Genomic DNA, 14,883 nt, shown 5'->3' with positions numbered 1-14,883 from the left:
GTTTCCATTCATGTGTTCCATAGCAAGAATAGAAAAACAGAAAAAAAGTGCCAGATCTGGCATATGACGGACATCGAGGGCACCCAACAGGCTATTCTGATGTGGCGGGTTTCTGTTATGCATTCTGGCATTCTTCTGTACACAGTGATTTTGCGTGCACGACTTTTGTTTCCGCTTCAGGAGGCTGAAGAACGGAGAGGCTGAACGCTGATGTGAACACAGTCTAACATGTTCTGCAGCGCCCTGAAAGCTGTACTTAAAGTGCTTATTTTAATATCAGACAGGAAAAAATGTTCAAAAAGGACTATAAAGCCATTGTGTCATGGATTTTCAATTTAACAGCCTCATCAGGTCCAAGAAATCCCGTTAAGGTATCCAGTTTGATTGGTGAAATCTGCAGACAGATACGCTTTAAATGCAAAAAATTGCAGTCACAAGTCGTTAACAAAGTAGTGTAAAAATTAGGCCATATACAGGTGAAACTCGAAAAATTAGAATGTCGTGCAAAAGTTCATATATTTCAGTAATGCAACTTAAAAGGAATTGCATTAATGCAGCTTAAAATTAGAATATTGTGAAAAGGTTCAATGTTCTAGGCTCAAAGTGTCGCACTCTAGTCATCTAATTAATCCATATCCCCTGAGCAAAGGGTACCGGAGATTGTGACTTTGGGGTTTTTATAAGCTGTAAGACATAATCATCCAAATTATAACAAATAAAGACTTGAAATATCTCACTTTGCATGTAATAAATCTATCTCATATATTAGTTTCACCTTTTAAGTTGCATTACTGAAATAAATGAACTTTGCACGATATTCTAATTTTTCCAGTTTCACCTGTACAGCATATACCCACTAATCTATCAGAACCCTTTCCAATTTCTTTTATTTCAACATCTGCTAAACTGTCTTCTCAGCTCACTTGTAACCCAATGACTACTACAATAGTTGGAAATGATCTATGAACGTTGATCGTATTACACATGGGAAGAAAACGTTATCTAAACCACACTAAAAATAGAAACTTTCCATAGTGACAAGTAATAAAAAAGCTTATTAAATAAGCACTCCCATCTGCCAACCATTACTTACTAGTTCATTGAAGGATAAACAGCGACTTCACTGAAAATATGCTGGACAAACACATAACTTCTTATTTCATATGACTGCACACGTCTATCGGTGTTCTTTAAAAATCAGTCAAGGCGCATGAAATTGCTCTGTCACCTAAAGTTTCCGCTATGCCAAAAACACAGCGGTATGAACAGAAAGGTACAGATGGCTATAAAAGGGGTGATTGGATACACCATCTTCTGTTTAACTCAGCGCAGAAGATGTACAGGACTCTAGTCATCAAGCACGACTAGAAACAGAAAAAGAGACAACTTAAGGCCTTCATCACAAACTCCCTAAAAAAAACAAAGGCGCCCTCAAAAACGGAATCCGATTTGTTATGGGAAACTAAGCCAGTTTTCCTTTACACCAGTTTTGATAAATCTCCCCTATTGATTATAGGTAGATTCCGTTGGGTTGTAAACCTGGTGGTCTTCATTTCACTGCTGGGCTAATTAGCCTTTTTTTTTTTTTTTCTGTTTCGTTTTTTTATGGAATTGGTGATGGAATCCTTAAAGGGGTTGCCCGGGATTTTTTTATTTTTATTGATGACCTAACCACAGGATAGGTCATCAATATCAGATCGGCGGGGGTCCGACACCCGGCACCCCTGCCAATCAGATGTTTGAGAAGACGGCGCAATCAGTGTGCACATGACGTCTCTCCGTCTCTATTCCTGTCCACTGCTGCTGACCTATAGAGCTACAGCAGTGAGCAGGAAGAGAGACCGCACGTGCGCACTGTGTCTCCTCAAACAACTTATCGGCGGGGGTGCTGGGTGTCAGACCCCTACTGATCTGATATTGATGACCTATCCAGAGTATAGGTCATCAATAGAAAAAGCCCGGACAACCTGTGTAACTATTCTCACTGGGGTTGTCTCCTATTCCCCAGAGTCCTGTACATCTTCTGCGCAGAAGATGGTGCATCCAATCTCCCCTTTTACAGCTGTGTTTTTGGCATAACGGAAACTTTAGGTGGCAGAGCAATTTTATGCTCCTTGACTGATATTAAAGAACACCCATAGACGTGTGCAGTCATATGAAATAAGAAGTTATGTATTTGTCCACCATATTTTCAGTGAAGTCGCTGCTTATCCTTCAACGAACCAGTAAGTAATGGTTGGCAGATTGCGAAAATAAGTGCTTATTTAATAAGCTTTTTTATTACTTGTCACTATGGAAAGTTTCTATTGTTAGCGCGATTTTGATTAATGTTTCCTTCCCACGTGTAATATGATCAACGTTTGTAGATCATTTCCAACTATTGTAGTATTCATTGGGTTACGAGTGAGCTGAGAAGACAGTTTAGCAGATGTCTAAATTACAGATATTGAGGATGGATCTGATAGATTAGTGGGTATGCTCTATATAGGCCTCATTTTTACACTGCTTTATGTTAACTACTTGTGATTGCAATTTTGGCATTTAATAAAGAGGATCTGTCTGCAGATTTCACAACGCAAACTGGATACCTCAAGTGGATTTCTTGGAACTGATGAAGCTGTTGTACTTTCACTGAAAATCCTTGACACAATGGCTTTATAATCCTTTTGAACATTGATGTTTATATGTCCAGCTCAGAGTGGTTCAGAACATGTTAAATGCCCACTGTGTAAATCGCTAAGGATTGGTTCACATCTGCACCAGAAGTTCTGTTAAGAACTTTGTCACAGATTCCATCGAGAAAAAGTCATACAAAATATCACTGCATATAGCTGTATTTTGTACAGAAGAATGTCGGAATGCATAATAGAAACCAGCTAGATCCAACTATAGTCAATGACATCGTTCGCTGGGTGCCCTCGATGTCCGTCATATGCCAGATCTGGCACCATTTATTTTCCTTTACCTACCATGGAACACAGAAATGGAAAACTCACCACAGATGTTAGACTAATCTTTTTACCTCAAAATGTATTTTTATCTCGAATTTTGTTTTTTCTTCTTAGAAAGTTGAGCAAGTCAAGTGATCAAGTGTAATATAAAGCAGCCATCAGACACAAAACCTTCATTGTCCAGACATTTTGGCCTTTTCAGACAACAGGCTTGTCCATTTTGAGGTCTCTGATCCTAGTTACCTGCTATAATCATGTGGACTGAGTCCATAGCTTCAGAATATACCGCATTTATCGGCGTATAACACACACTTTTTTCCCCTGAAAATAGGGGGCAAATGATGTATGCGTGTTATACGCCGATATAATGTTACAGGGGTGTGGAATTCCTATCGCCCGACGCCCGGGACATGCAGTTCCGGGCGCCCGGCAGGTAGTTTGTGCAGGCAGCTTAGCCCTGCGGGCAGGTAGCAAGGCTAGGGTTGCGCCGGGTTTTCCTCTAATACACAGCCCGGTGCAGCAAGTCCGGGCTGCTTACCGCAGTGTTATCAGCGCTCCTGTGCAGGCCGGAAGTCGGGCGCCACGGGCCGGAAGTCAGCTCCCAGCGGAGGCACAAGTTAGTCAGCGGCTGTAGTGGGAGCTCCTGACATGGTGGCAGCCTGTGCCGTGATAGATAGCCCAGCAAGTAGTGTGTGTGGTGACTGCTCTGGGTCAGCTATGCTCTGCTGTCAGGCTGCCGCTCTGCTTCTTCTCCCTGGCATTGAAGTGTCAATAGGAGTGCTGCCAGGTTCCAACTTCCAGCCACTCACCCTCCATGAATAGGGGGTGGACGGGGACTTCCCCATACTAACGTCTCCCTCTTGCCCCCATACAGTATAACGTCACCTTGGGGCTGCCCTAGTGCCCCATACAGTATAACGTCACCAAGCGGCTGCCCCCGCACAGTATAATGTCACCCTGTGGCCCCTGCCCCCATACAGTATAACGTCACCCTGTGGCCCCCGCCCCCATACAATATAACGTCTCCCTGTGGCCCCCACCCCCATACAGTATAACATCTCCCTGTGGCCCCCGCCCCCATACAATATAACGTTTCCCTGTGGCCCCCGCCCCCATACAGCATTTAAATTTTTTTCCTGAAATTTCCCTCTTAAAATGAAGGTGCGTGTTATACGCCGATAAATACGGTACATGTATGCAGATACCAGGGTGTTTCATACTTTACAGACATTAAAAGGAGTTTCCTGAGCTTTTTAATAATGGACACAGATCACGGGGGAGTATAAAACTGAGATCCATGTGAAAAATGAAAGGTGGAAATGGTTCGGTTTTCCTTTACACCAGTTTTGATAAATCTCCCCCAAGGTGTTCATCAAGTAGTGTTGGGTTCAGTCATGATGGATCTGGTACTGCCATCATTTTCACTGTCTGCTTCTATGAAGGACCAGAATGGAACTAATAAGGAAGGTGTGACCAGAGCCTTAGAAGGATATTCTGTTGTTGGGGCCTCCAGCAAGTGAACTGTGGGGGGAAACATCAGCAATCCTTGTACAGTGCTTACTGAAATAAATGGACTGGCCAAATGACACACATGTGGTAGGTTCACTACAGTGAGAGCTATTCCTTGTAACAGCTCCGCTCTGGCTAAATGTGATGCTACCTGATTGGTCATAGGCAGGAAAGTAACATACAGAACGGTAATGCGCTCGCCTACATCTGTTGTGCAGAGAGAGAAAGATAGATAGAGATATATATATATATATATATATATATATATATATATATATATATATATATATATATATATATATAGCGAGTAAGTTTAGTCCAGTAAGGCTGGGTTCACACCTGAGCGTTTTACAGCGCGTTCCGACGCGATGTAAAATGCTCAACAGGCAAGAACCAATGATCCCCCATGGGCATGGTTCTTCCCTGAGCGTTTTACAGCGCGTACGAACGCGCTGTAAAACGCCCTAAGCCCCAAGAAGTACAGGAGCTTCTTTGGGGCGTATGGTCGCGCGTTCCCGTACATAGACTTCCAGGAACGTGCGACAATGGGCGTTTGCTTGTTGCCGGAGCCACGGCTGTAAACGCCCGATAAAATCGTGCATACAGAGCGCTCCTTTGGTACACTCAGGTGGCAAAAATGTCCAGAAAAGCTGCACTCCCTTTTGAGGATATGGATTTGCTTCGACAAAAGAGCAGTGGTTTATTTTAAAAAGAACTGGGAGGCCTCTGCGGCCTTTGAACCTGCTATTGCCACTACTTCTGTTGCTAGGTCCCTATAAGTGTGGATGGGGGAGTTAGAAGACCTCTTTCAAAAGGCGGTTCTGATGAGGTGGAGGCGGTCTCTCCAGGGGTGCTGTCATAGGCTCAAAGAAAACCGATTACCAGTAAGTGTAATCCATTATTTCCGTTCACATAGCCGTCTGAAGGCTTGTTTTTTGCAGGACAAGTTGTACTTTCTAATGGCACCATTTAGTAAGGCATACCATGTAGTGCCTTGCTGGAAAACATTGTATTATTTGATTCTGCTCGGGCTGTATTTTGTGCTGTATGGTATGCTGCTATCCATGGTATTTCTGGCCCTGCCAACTTCTACTGTCCCTACCTACTTGTGTTGGCCATGCCCATTTGTTCTGCACGCCTACAACATGGGGCCACTTTTAGTTTTTGGTTTTTTTCCAGGGCCTATTCAAGCTTCCAGCCCACCCCTGTCTATATGACACATATTAATACAGTGTTTTTTTAAATAAAGTGCCATTTTCTATATTTCATAAGGTATGCCCTCTGGTTTGCCAAGTCTTTTGTGCTGTCCACACAGAGGTCCTGTCCATAAAAGGGCTGCATGTGACCAGGCAAACCACCTCCATGTGATGTCTCCTCCATTCAAACACACTACACCTGCCATCTGTACTTGTAGTGTTGGGAGTTTAGTGCAGGTGCAGAGTGTTTGAATAAAGGAGACTGATGTTTCTGGTCACATGACCCTCCAACAGCGGCCATCTTCTGGACAGGACCTCTATGTGGACAGCACAGAAGGTTTGCCCAAAAAGGGGACATGGCTTAAGAAATATAGCCAAAGACACAGAATATCAACAAAGTACGTATCAGTAAGTGTCATATAGTCATCTAACCTACACACTGGTCACAAGTAGCCAGAAAGTGGCCAACCCCTTTAAATAAACTGATCTGTATTACACAACTACATGTACTAATGTGCTCTTTGAAATGGGCAGTTATTTGATTAAAGTACTGTATGTTTATTCGCTATTTTAATCTAGTTATAGCTCCCCGACTGATGTACTGTTGTCTTCTCTACAAAACATATAATACGACACATCTATAGTAAGTAGGTCACACTCCAACAGGTGCAGACAAGAACGCTGATGAATTATTACAAACACATACTGTTTCTACAAAGCGGCTGATGAGCGAGTGTGATTTCAGCATGTATCACTGGACACTTGAGAGACTGATCGTTCCCTTACCTCTCCAAATACTGATACGTTTCATACCACATCCAAGAAAGTCAGATAAGATGAAGAAATTGGACACCGATATAGTCACTCTCAATTTCCGCTCATATAATGAATCCAAATTGGTTGTCATAACATAATGTTCTTTTTTATTTCCGACAGACTGTGTTCAATTAGCTTCTAAAACATTGTCGCAAATTTTATATCTTCCTCAAAGATTAAAATAGAATGCAATATGCCAGAATGCATAATGGAGGCCCCAGGCAGCCCCACAATCAGATTATCCTACAAAACCACATTAAATTAATTGTTGGATGTATGCAGAGCTGGAAAGTGGATCCGACGAGTGGTCCCGTATTTCTACGTTACCAGCCATGTAACATGATACAATTCATGTGAAATTGCCCAGTAATTCAATCTTTCTGTTATCTTTTACTCTAGCAAAGGAAATTAACAAAAAATAGAATTTTAAATGGGTAGAACGTGGTATCTACTCGTAGGATCTGCCATAAAGAAAAAAATTCAATCTGCATTCATTACTTTATACATCAAGCCTTCCTACACTACATCAAATAAAAAATAAATTATGCCTGTTACTTACAGTAAGTTGCCAAGGTGGTTGTGAAGAAAACATTGCACACCAAAAAGCCACTTAAAGGTGATGGCCTATGAAAAAAAAAACTTGGAGGAAGAAATGTGAGTAGATATTTAGCCCCTTTGTGATCGCCGTTTTACACAGAAGACACCAGGATGTAATGTCTGATCGGCAATAGCACCATTCACAGACATTTAACCCCCTCAGATGTAGTGGTCAATTGCAACCATGCCATTTGAGATGTCTATCCCTGTGCTACTGGGGCTTCAACGGCTTTCCTGTGACAAGATTGGGGGAGCCATTCTGTTGCTATGGCAGCCTCTGGCCTTCTGAATGCTGCCACAGCTATGTTTCTATGAAGCCCTGTCGGTTGTAGAATCCATAAGAAGATAACACTGCAGCCTAGGGGAGAATGGCTAATTCATTGCAGTTAGTGTTGAGCAAAGCAAGCTTCGGAACTTCATCCGAAGTCGCTTCGCTCAAAACATTGGAATAATACTGTACAGAGATTTGTCTCCATACAGTATTAGAATGTATGGGCTCCGATGAGCTGAAGTAAGTTATTCACGAAATCGCACTTGACTTTGTTGAATAACTTTGGTAGATCACGTCTGTCTAGCCCTGTCAAAGTGCAGAGGTCGCGGCAGTCACCGTATTTTTCGCCTTATAAGACGCACTGGCCCATAAGACGCAACTAGGTTTTAGAGGAGGACAATAAGAATAAAAAACATTTTTTCATTAGACCTCAGATCAGCAATCAGACCCCCAATATAATCAGACCTCAGATCAGACCCCAATGTGAATGATCCCCAATCAGACCTCAGATCAGAGCCCAATATAAAGAAGACCCCCAATCAGACCTGATGAGACCCCCATGCCTCATATCAGCCCCCAGCAATATGTAACGTAATTAGCCCCCAGCCATATGTAATCAACCCCCAGCCTCAGATTAAAAAAAACAAACACATTTACCTCTCCTGCTCGTGGACGCAGCAGCTCCTCATCGCCCGCTATGTTGTGAACTGGTGCGCACAGTGTGAGGTCACAGAGCGCCCTCACACTGTGCGCAGCCAACAGTGAAGGACCAGGAAGTGGTTAGTACAGAGCCTTTACCGCTTCCCGGTCCTCAGGTACTAATGAGCGCTATACTACTAATACTAATGAGTATTCACCCCATAAGATGCATGGACATTTTCCCCCATTTTTTGGGGGGGGAGGGGGGTGGCTGAGTGTGTCTTATGGGACGAAAAATACGTTATATAAAAAAAGGAGCCTCTAAGTGTAACGGCAACACCTCTGTTGCTCCTAGAAGCTCATTTGCATATGCCAAAACATTTTTCTCAGCAATGCGGGCACATATGAACATAGGACACAACACAGATGCCTTCAGCTGCCAAGCGCACATGCCACAGGTCAGCCACTTTCATAGGTACAGATCTGCTGACAGTTGCCCTTGAAGTGGTAACTATGGGTCGTATTAGACGCTGGTCTTAATAGCCCCTATAACTTAATAAACCCTATAATCTTGCTGGCTTAAATTTAGACCATCTTCTAAATCTACAACAGGAGTAGAAAATGATGAATGAGTCGGGCTTGCCGAAGCGTCCCCTTCCCGCAGCCCTTTTTTTTTTTTTTAAAGACCTGGCGTGAGCAAGGGAAAGTTGTACATTGCAGCACAATTAACCTTTGCATTGCAATCTGCACCAGGAATACGCCTAATGTAGGTATATTTCTGAATAATAAATGACCCCCTATATGTTCTTCTATTTTATGACATACTTTTGATGCTAATGGCATCACTATGGTCGTCTGTATTTGTGTCTTTGTGGTTCTTTGTCTACACAGAAAACAATTTAGCCAACACAGAGCATTTAACTGTGAGAAATGCCATATGCCCACATACTGTCAAACTGATGAGTTTCTAAATGTTTCGATTTACTTTATTCATTGAAAACACTGATCTTGGTAACTTCGCAAAAAGAAAAAAAGTAAAACATTTTTGCATGAGAAATTTAGAAACGTGGAAGAGTTGCTGGGAAGTAAATTATGTTTGGAGACACTGAACATATTCAGGGAACCAGCAATTTATCAAGTGTATTCTTGCGACCTTTATAAATCAAAAAAGTAAAGTTAGAGAGATATATTATTCATCATGCAATACCCAAAATAAATTACTTCTTAAGACATTTAGCTCTGGTGTACAGCGTTTATTACAGATCATGATAGAATGGCAGTCCTGACAGAAAGCAGCACATATTTTACAGGGAATGGCACATACTTGGTGGCCTTCGAACACCTTTCAACTCTTCTAAACTAGATAAAATCATGGCCAGTCACTCATAGATAGCCGGTGTGGGTGGCACAGTAGTGAGGGTACAGATTAGGTTCAAACATCAAGTAAGGAACACATTTAGTTATTTGGAGAAGCGATTGGAATATATTTAAAAGCACTAGAGAATCCTGAGCCTACATACACAGAGGCCCCGATGTATCAGAGCTCAGCGGTGTACACCTTGCCAGCAGTCTATGCTCCTGAACGGAGATCTTCAATAGTCCTCTATGCCAGAAAACTGGCACCCCAGGCCCTGCCTCTTTTTCAGGAAAGTGACAAGGCCGGCAGAGAAACACCACATGCATAAAAATTTCTGCGCAAGTGGCGTAGAAAAAGTGGCAATCGTGCAGTTTGTGGGTTTGTGATGATAAATTTGGCCCAGTGTGTTTGTGAAGGTTCTCATGGTACATCAGTAATATTAAGTCAATTGGACATGCATTTTTTCTTGAAGACGTTTCGCTAGTCATCCGGCTTGTGTGAGAATTTTCCCGCATTAAATACTGATGACTTGTGCTTCAGTAATGGAGGTAAGGTGTTAATTGCATTTGCATGACTGAAGCTATTAGGTGTGGTTAAACTGCCTCAGGAGAGGTATTAGAGCTGCATTGTAAGTGGGAGAAAATAAGTATTGACAAAATAAAATAAAAAGTCAAGCTCGCGAGTGAAGGTATGAATTTAGGTAGACAGAAGAACCCGGCTGCGATATCTGAAAAACTAAGAATTTGTAGCATCCCTGTCTGCTTTAAACCTGGTGATACATCAAGGCTGCGACAGGTTCACTCAAAGGACCCCAAGTCAGGGGTGTACAACCATTTTTGATCGGAGGGCCACATTGTCACATTGCTCTATTTGAAGGAGCCAAAATGGAACTGATTGGGGATGAATAATTGATACTACAATCATTCCTCCCTCGTTTATTTCTTTTGATTGTTGGTAGCACATCCCTGATTACACAGAGAGAAATGCTGACGATTATTGAACATCTTTCATTAGGATGAAAGATGCAAATCATCTAACAAGTGAGTGCACACTTATCGGTGACATGACTCTACGGGTCAGTTATTAGAACTGAGTGCTCCTATAAACACTTGTTCCCAGTAACTGGTCCGTTAACCATGCAGTGTAATTTCCTTCCATCCTGCCTCCTATTCATAAATGAGGGCTTTCCTTCAGTGCAGAGGAGAGCACTTACTGGTTATTACCACCTCCTGCCTCCCAGTTATAAGTACCCTCATTTGTTAACTCTTTAACAACCAGTCCTGTGCCAAGGGCACATGCAACAGGTCTGCCAGTTTCATAGGTAAAAATCTGCTAACAATAGGCCTTAAAGGGCTAACCTGTTGCATGTGCACTTGGCATCATGCCTGCCTGGCCATGTGAAACAAAGTGCAGAGGGCGAGGCCGTTGCAGAGAGAGCTGAGCCGTTAGGAGTAACGGCAAGGACACACTGAGGGGCTGTGCCCCTGGTTTATAATTTTTTTAAGATTCTCTAGATACTGGTACAGTGTCAAGTAACTGGCGCAAGGCAAATATGGTGCCCACATTCAAAAAGGACTCTAGGTCCTCCACAAGTAATTATAGACCTATAGGCTTGAAAAGTAATAGTTTGTAATTGGATTGAAAACTGGTTGAAGGAACGTGTCCAGAGAGTTGTGGTCAATGATTCCTATTCAGAATGGTCCCAGGTTATAAGTGGTGTACCCCAAGGTTCAGTGCTGAGTCTATTATTATTTAATTAATTAATTATATCTAGGATGGGATTAATAGCAGATGACACTAAGCTGTGTAGTACTTTGCAGTATATGGAAGATGTCCATAAAATACAAGCTGACTAACACAAATTTGGCAAAAGAGGTTCAATGTGGATAAATGTAAAGTTATGCATCCTGGTAGTAATAATTAGACATGATCAAAGCGAGCTTCGGATGCTACATCCGAAGCTGCTTCGCTAAAAAATTTGTTATAATACTATAATGGTTCAAAAGAGTTGGTAAAGATGTTATTTAGGTTAATTTAGAGAAACCAAGCTTGAAGCTGAGCTGGAGGGTGAGACATCTATTGTCTGCCACTTACAATGTGACTCTAACACCTCTTCTGGGGCAGTTTAACCACACCTATTAGCTTTAGTTATGCAAATGCAATGAACACCTTATTGCTGGGGTCCTGGGTTTGAATCTGACCAAGGACAACATCTGCATGGAGTTTGGTATGTTTTCCCCATGTTTGCATGGGTTTCCTCCGGGTACTTCAGTTTTCTCCCAAAGAAATACTGATAGGGACTTTAGATTGTGAGCCCCATTGGGGAAAGCGTTATGCTAATGTCTGTAAAGCGTTGTGGAAAATGTCAGAGCTATATAAGTGAGCATAATAAATAAGACTGAAGTACGAGTCACCAGTATGTAATGCGGGAGAATTTGCATACAGCCCATTCTAATTGAGAAGTTGAGGGAAAAACAACACAAGTCCAAAAACAACTATAAGCCGTAGTAATTTTTGTGGTCCTCAAAACATGGATACCGGCCATATGTGTTCCGTATTTTGCAGAACGGAACGTCTGGCCCTCTTATCCCTGTACGTAATACGGACAAGGACGTTATATATATTTTTTTTGCATGTCATTTGTCATGTGATATGAGAAAGATGTTGCAATGACATGTCACTATTGTCACTGTGCCACGCGCTCAGAGACACAGCTTCTTGTCGATTCGAATTTGGGCAACCATTTCTATGGTGGTTCGTGTTGCCACTTTTCCGTGAGACCTGGCCTCAGTTACTTTTGGGTGTGAATTAGTGCCAATGTGTTTGTATCTCTACTCAGTTCAGCATTGCATGAGTTAATTAATGTTCCTTAGTCTGGTTTGTGCATATGTTTGACTTATAAGTCTGTTATATATTTCCTGATTTGCAATCTTCCTATAGATTTCCGGAGTTTTATATCCTGTCCATGGCTGTGCAACATTTATTCTGTTGGTTCTTTGCACGTTTTGTCCATGTCAGATTCTGTAATGTTTTTGATCTGTTTGTCTGTCCACTCGGCCTGTTCCTGATCTGTTAGTTTGCCCGTTTGTGGTCCGAATTCTGTCCTAGTTCCTGTGGTAATGTTCCCAAGTCTGCTCCATGAATTTTGCCTGTGTATGTCCGAATTCTGTCCAAGTTCTGTTTGACACGCTCTTGTGTCCATTTCTTGTGTGGTCTGAATTGGCATTTGGCACTATAGTATATTATAAATGTAAATTATAAATTAATAAAGCAACTATATTAAATGATAATAACCAAGCAGGCCATGATAGTGCTGCTGGATATGGCACTGTATATTCTAATAAAGCTCTGGGCGTAATTGTTAGCATTAGGTTTATATTATAAAACATGCTCATTTAACAGCAGATTTGTGTAGGATTTTATTTTTTTATAAAATGAAAATACACAGAATATCGGTATAAGTTATCGGCTATCGGTCTGAAAGTTCAAATGTTATTGGTATCTGCTCTAAAAAAAAAATAAAAAATCTATATCGGTCGATCCCTAGTTTTGACTATGATCTTGCTTGTGTCTCCAGTGCCTTGCACTGATGATTCTGACCTGTTCTTAGGGGTGGGCGATATAGGAGATATGCACGATATGAATTTGTGCAACGATATAGATTTTGTCTATATCGCCGGACCGCGATATGACCACGGAGCGGTAGTGAATTGAAGAAGCTTCTCACTCACCGGCCAGGGCCTGGTGTGCACATTGAGGGCTGACGCTGTGTGTGACGTCAGGTCCCGCCCAATGCATGCTGGGAAGAAGACACGACACCTGTGGACTCCATCAGCCAGCTGCTGCCGAGCACCCTGCAGGAAAGGTAAGTATGATAACAGCAATTCTTCTTGGGGGGGGGAGAATCTATTTGCAAAGGATGGCCATGGGGCTGATCTGATGGCACTGGGGGACATGTCTGATGATAGCAAATGCCATGGGGCTGATGGCACTGGCTCTGGGGGACATGTATGATGATGGAAATTGGCAAATGCCATAGGGTTGATGGCACTGGTTCTGAGGGAGATGTATGATGATGATGGCGCAAATGCCATGGGGCTGATGACACTGGCTCTGGGGGACATGTATGATGATGGCAAATGCCATGGGGCTGATGACACTGGCTCTGAGAGACATGTATGATGATGGCAAATGCCATGGGGCTGATGACACTGGCTCTGGGGGACATGTATGAAATTTGTGTTTTACTAACACTTAGTCTTCATCTTTACATTGTTTGGAAAAAGATCTGTTACACAATACACACAAAAAATTTCTTGGAAAAAAAAAAACAGAATTAGTACTTACCAGTAATTCAGTTTCCATGAGATCATCACGACGGCATACAAGGAGAATGACCCCTGACCTCTGTAGGGGCAGCAACAGAGAAAAGATTAAAATTCCCCCCACCAACACCAGTGTTTCCAAAAATTATACAGGGTAAAAAAGGTGGTGAGTAAGAAAAAGATTAGTGAAGGAAGATATTATCTCATACCTTCCGGGGGCCTCCCAAGAGCACAGAACAAAAAAATGGGAGGGAATAATGTGCCGTTGTGATGATTTCATGGAAACAGAATTACCGGTAAGTACTAATTCCGGTTTTTCCAAAGCATCAACACGACGGCATACAAAGAGATATACAAAATATATATCAAGGGAGGGGGGGCAACCGCCTGAAGGACCTTACGTCCAAAAGACAGATCAGAAGCTCTGGAAAGGTTGCGTCTGTAATGTTTTACAAAAGTATTGACGCTGGCCCATGTGGCAGCTTTACAAATGTCATCAAGGGAAGAGACAGCCTTCTCAGCTTGAGAGGATGACATGGCTCTGGTTCAATGGGCCTCGGGTTAACAGGACATGGGAGATTCTGAATCTCATAGCATAGAGAGATAGTGTTTTGGATCCATCTGGCCAGAGAGGATCTGGAAGTTTTCTGGCCTTTGTTTTTCCCTGCGAACTGGACTAAGATTGTCAGACTTCCTAAAATCCTTGGTAGCCTCAATGTAATTTAACACGGAGCGTCTGACATCTAAGAAGTGGAAGATTAACTCTTTGTTATTTGAGGGGTTTTGACAGAAAGAAGGTAGGATGATCTCTTGGCTGCGATGGAAGTTGGATACAACTTTGGGGAGGAAACCTGGATCTAATCTGAAAATTATCCTGTCGTCTAAGATACGTAGATAGGGTTCTCTGAGGGAAAGCGCTTGCATTTCCCCTAGTCTACGGGCGGATGTTATCGCAATCAGGAAGGCTGTTTTTAGTGATAAATGTTTAATCGAGCAGTCAGCTATAGGCTCAAAGGGGAGTAACGTCAGTCCTGAAAGTACGATGTTTAGATCCTAGGAAGGAACTTGTGGCTTAATAGTTGGACGAAGTCTAGAGGCTGCTCTCATAAACCTTTTAATCCAGCGGTGGCCCGCGATATCATGATTAAAAAAAAATGAAAAACAGCAAAGAGCAGATACTTGGACTTTGAGAGTGGAAGGTCTCAATCCTAAATCAAGCCCC

The 14,883-nt window shown here is 42.3% G+C and overlaps 1 protein-coding gene across 1 annotated transcript in view; it reads right to left on the bottom strand.

Moving 5' to 3' along the window:
* Positions 1-14,883, bottom strand: part of DIAPH3 (diaphanous related formin 3) — a 754,726-nt gene that overhangs the window by 589,998 nt on the left and 149,845 nt on the right.

The sequence above is a fragment of the Bufo bufo genome, chromosome 3 (assembly GCF_905171765.1).
Source record: "Bufo bufo chromosome 3, aBufBuf1.1, whole genome shotgun sequence".
Classification (NCBI taxonomy): domain Eukaryota; kingdom Metazoa; phylum Chordata; class Amphibia; order Anura; family Bufonidae; genus Bufo; species Bufo bufo.
This window is presented reverse-complemented; position numbering and strand designations above follow the sequence as displayed.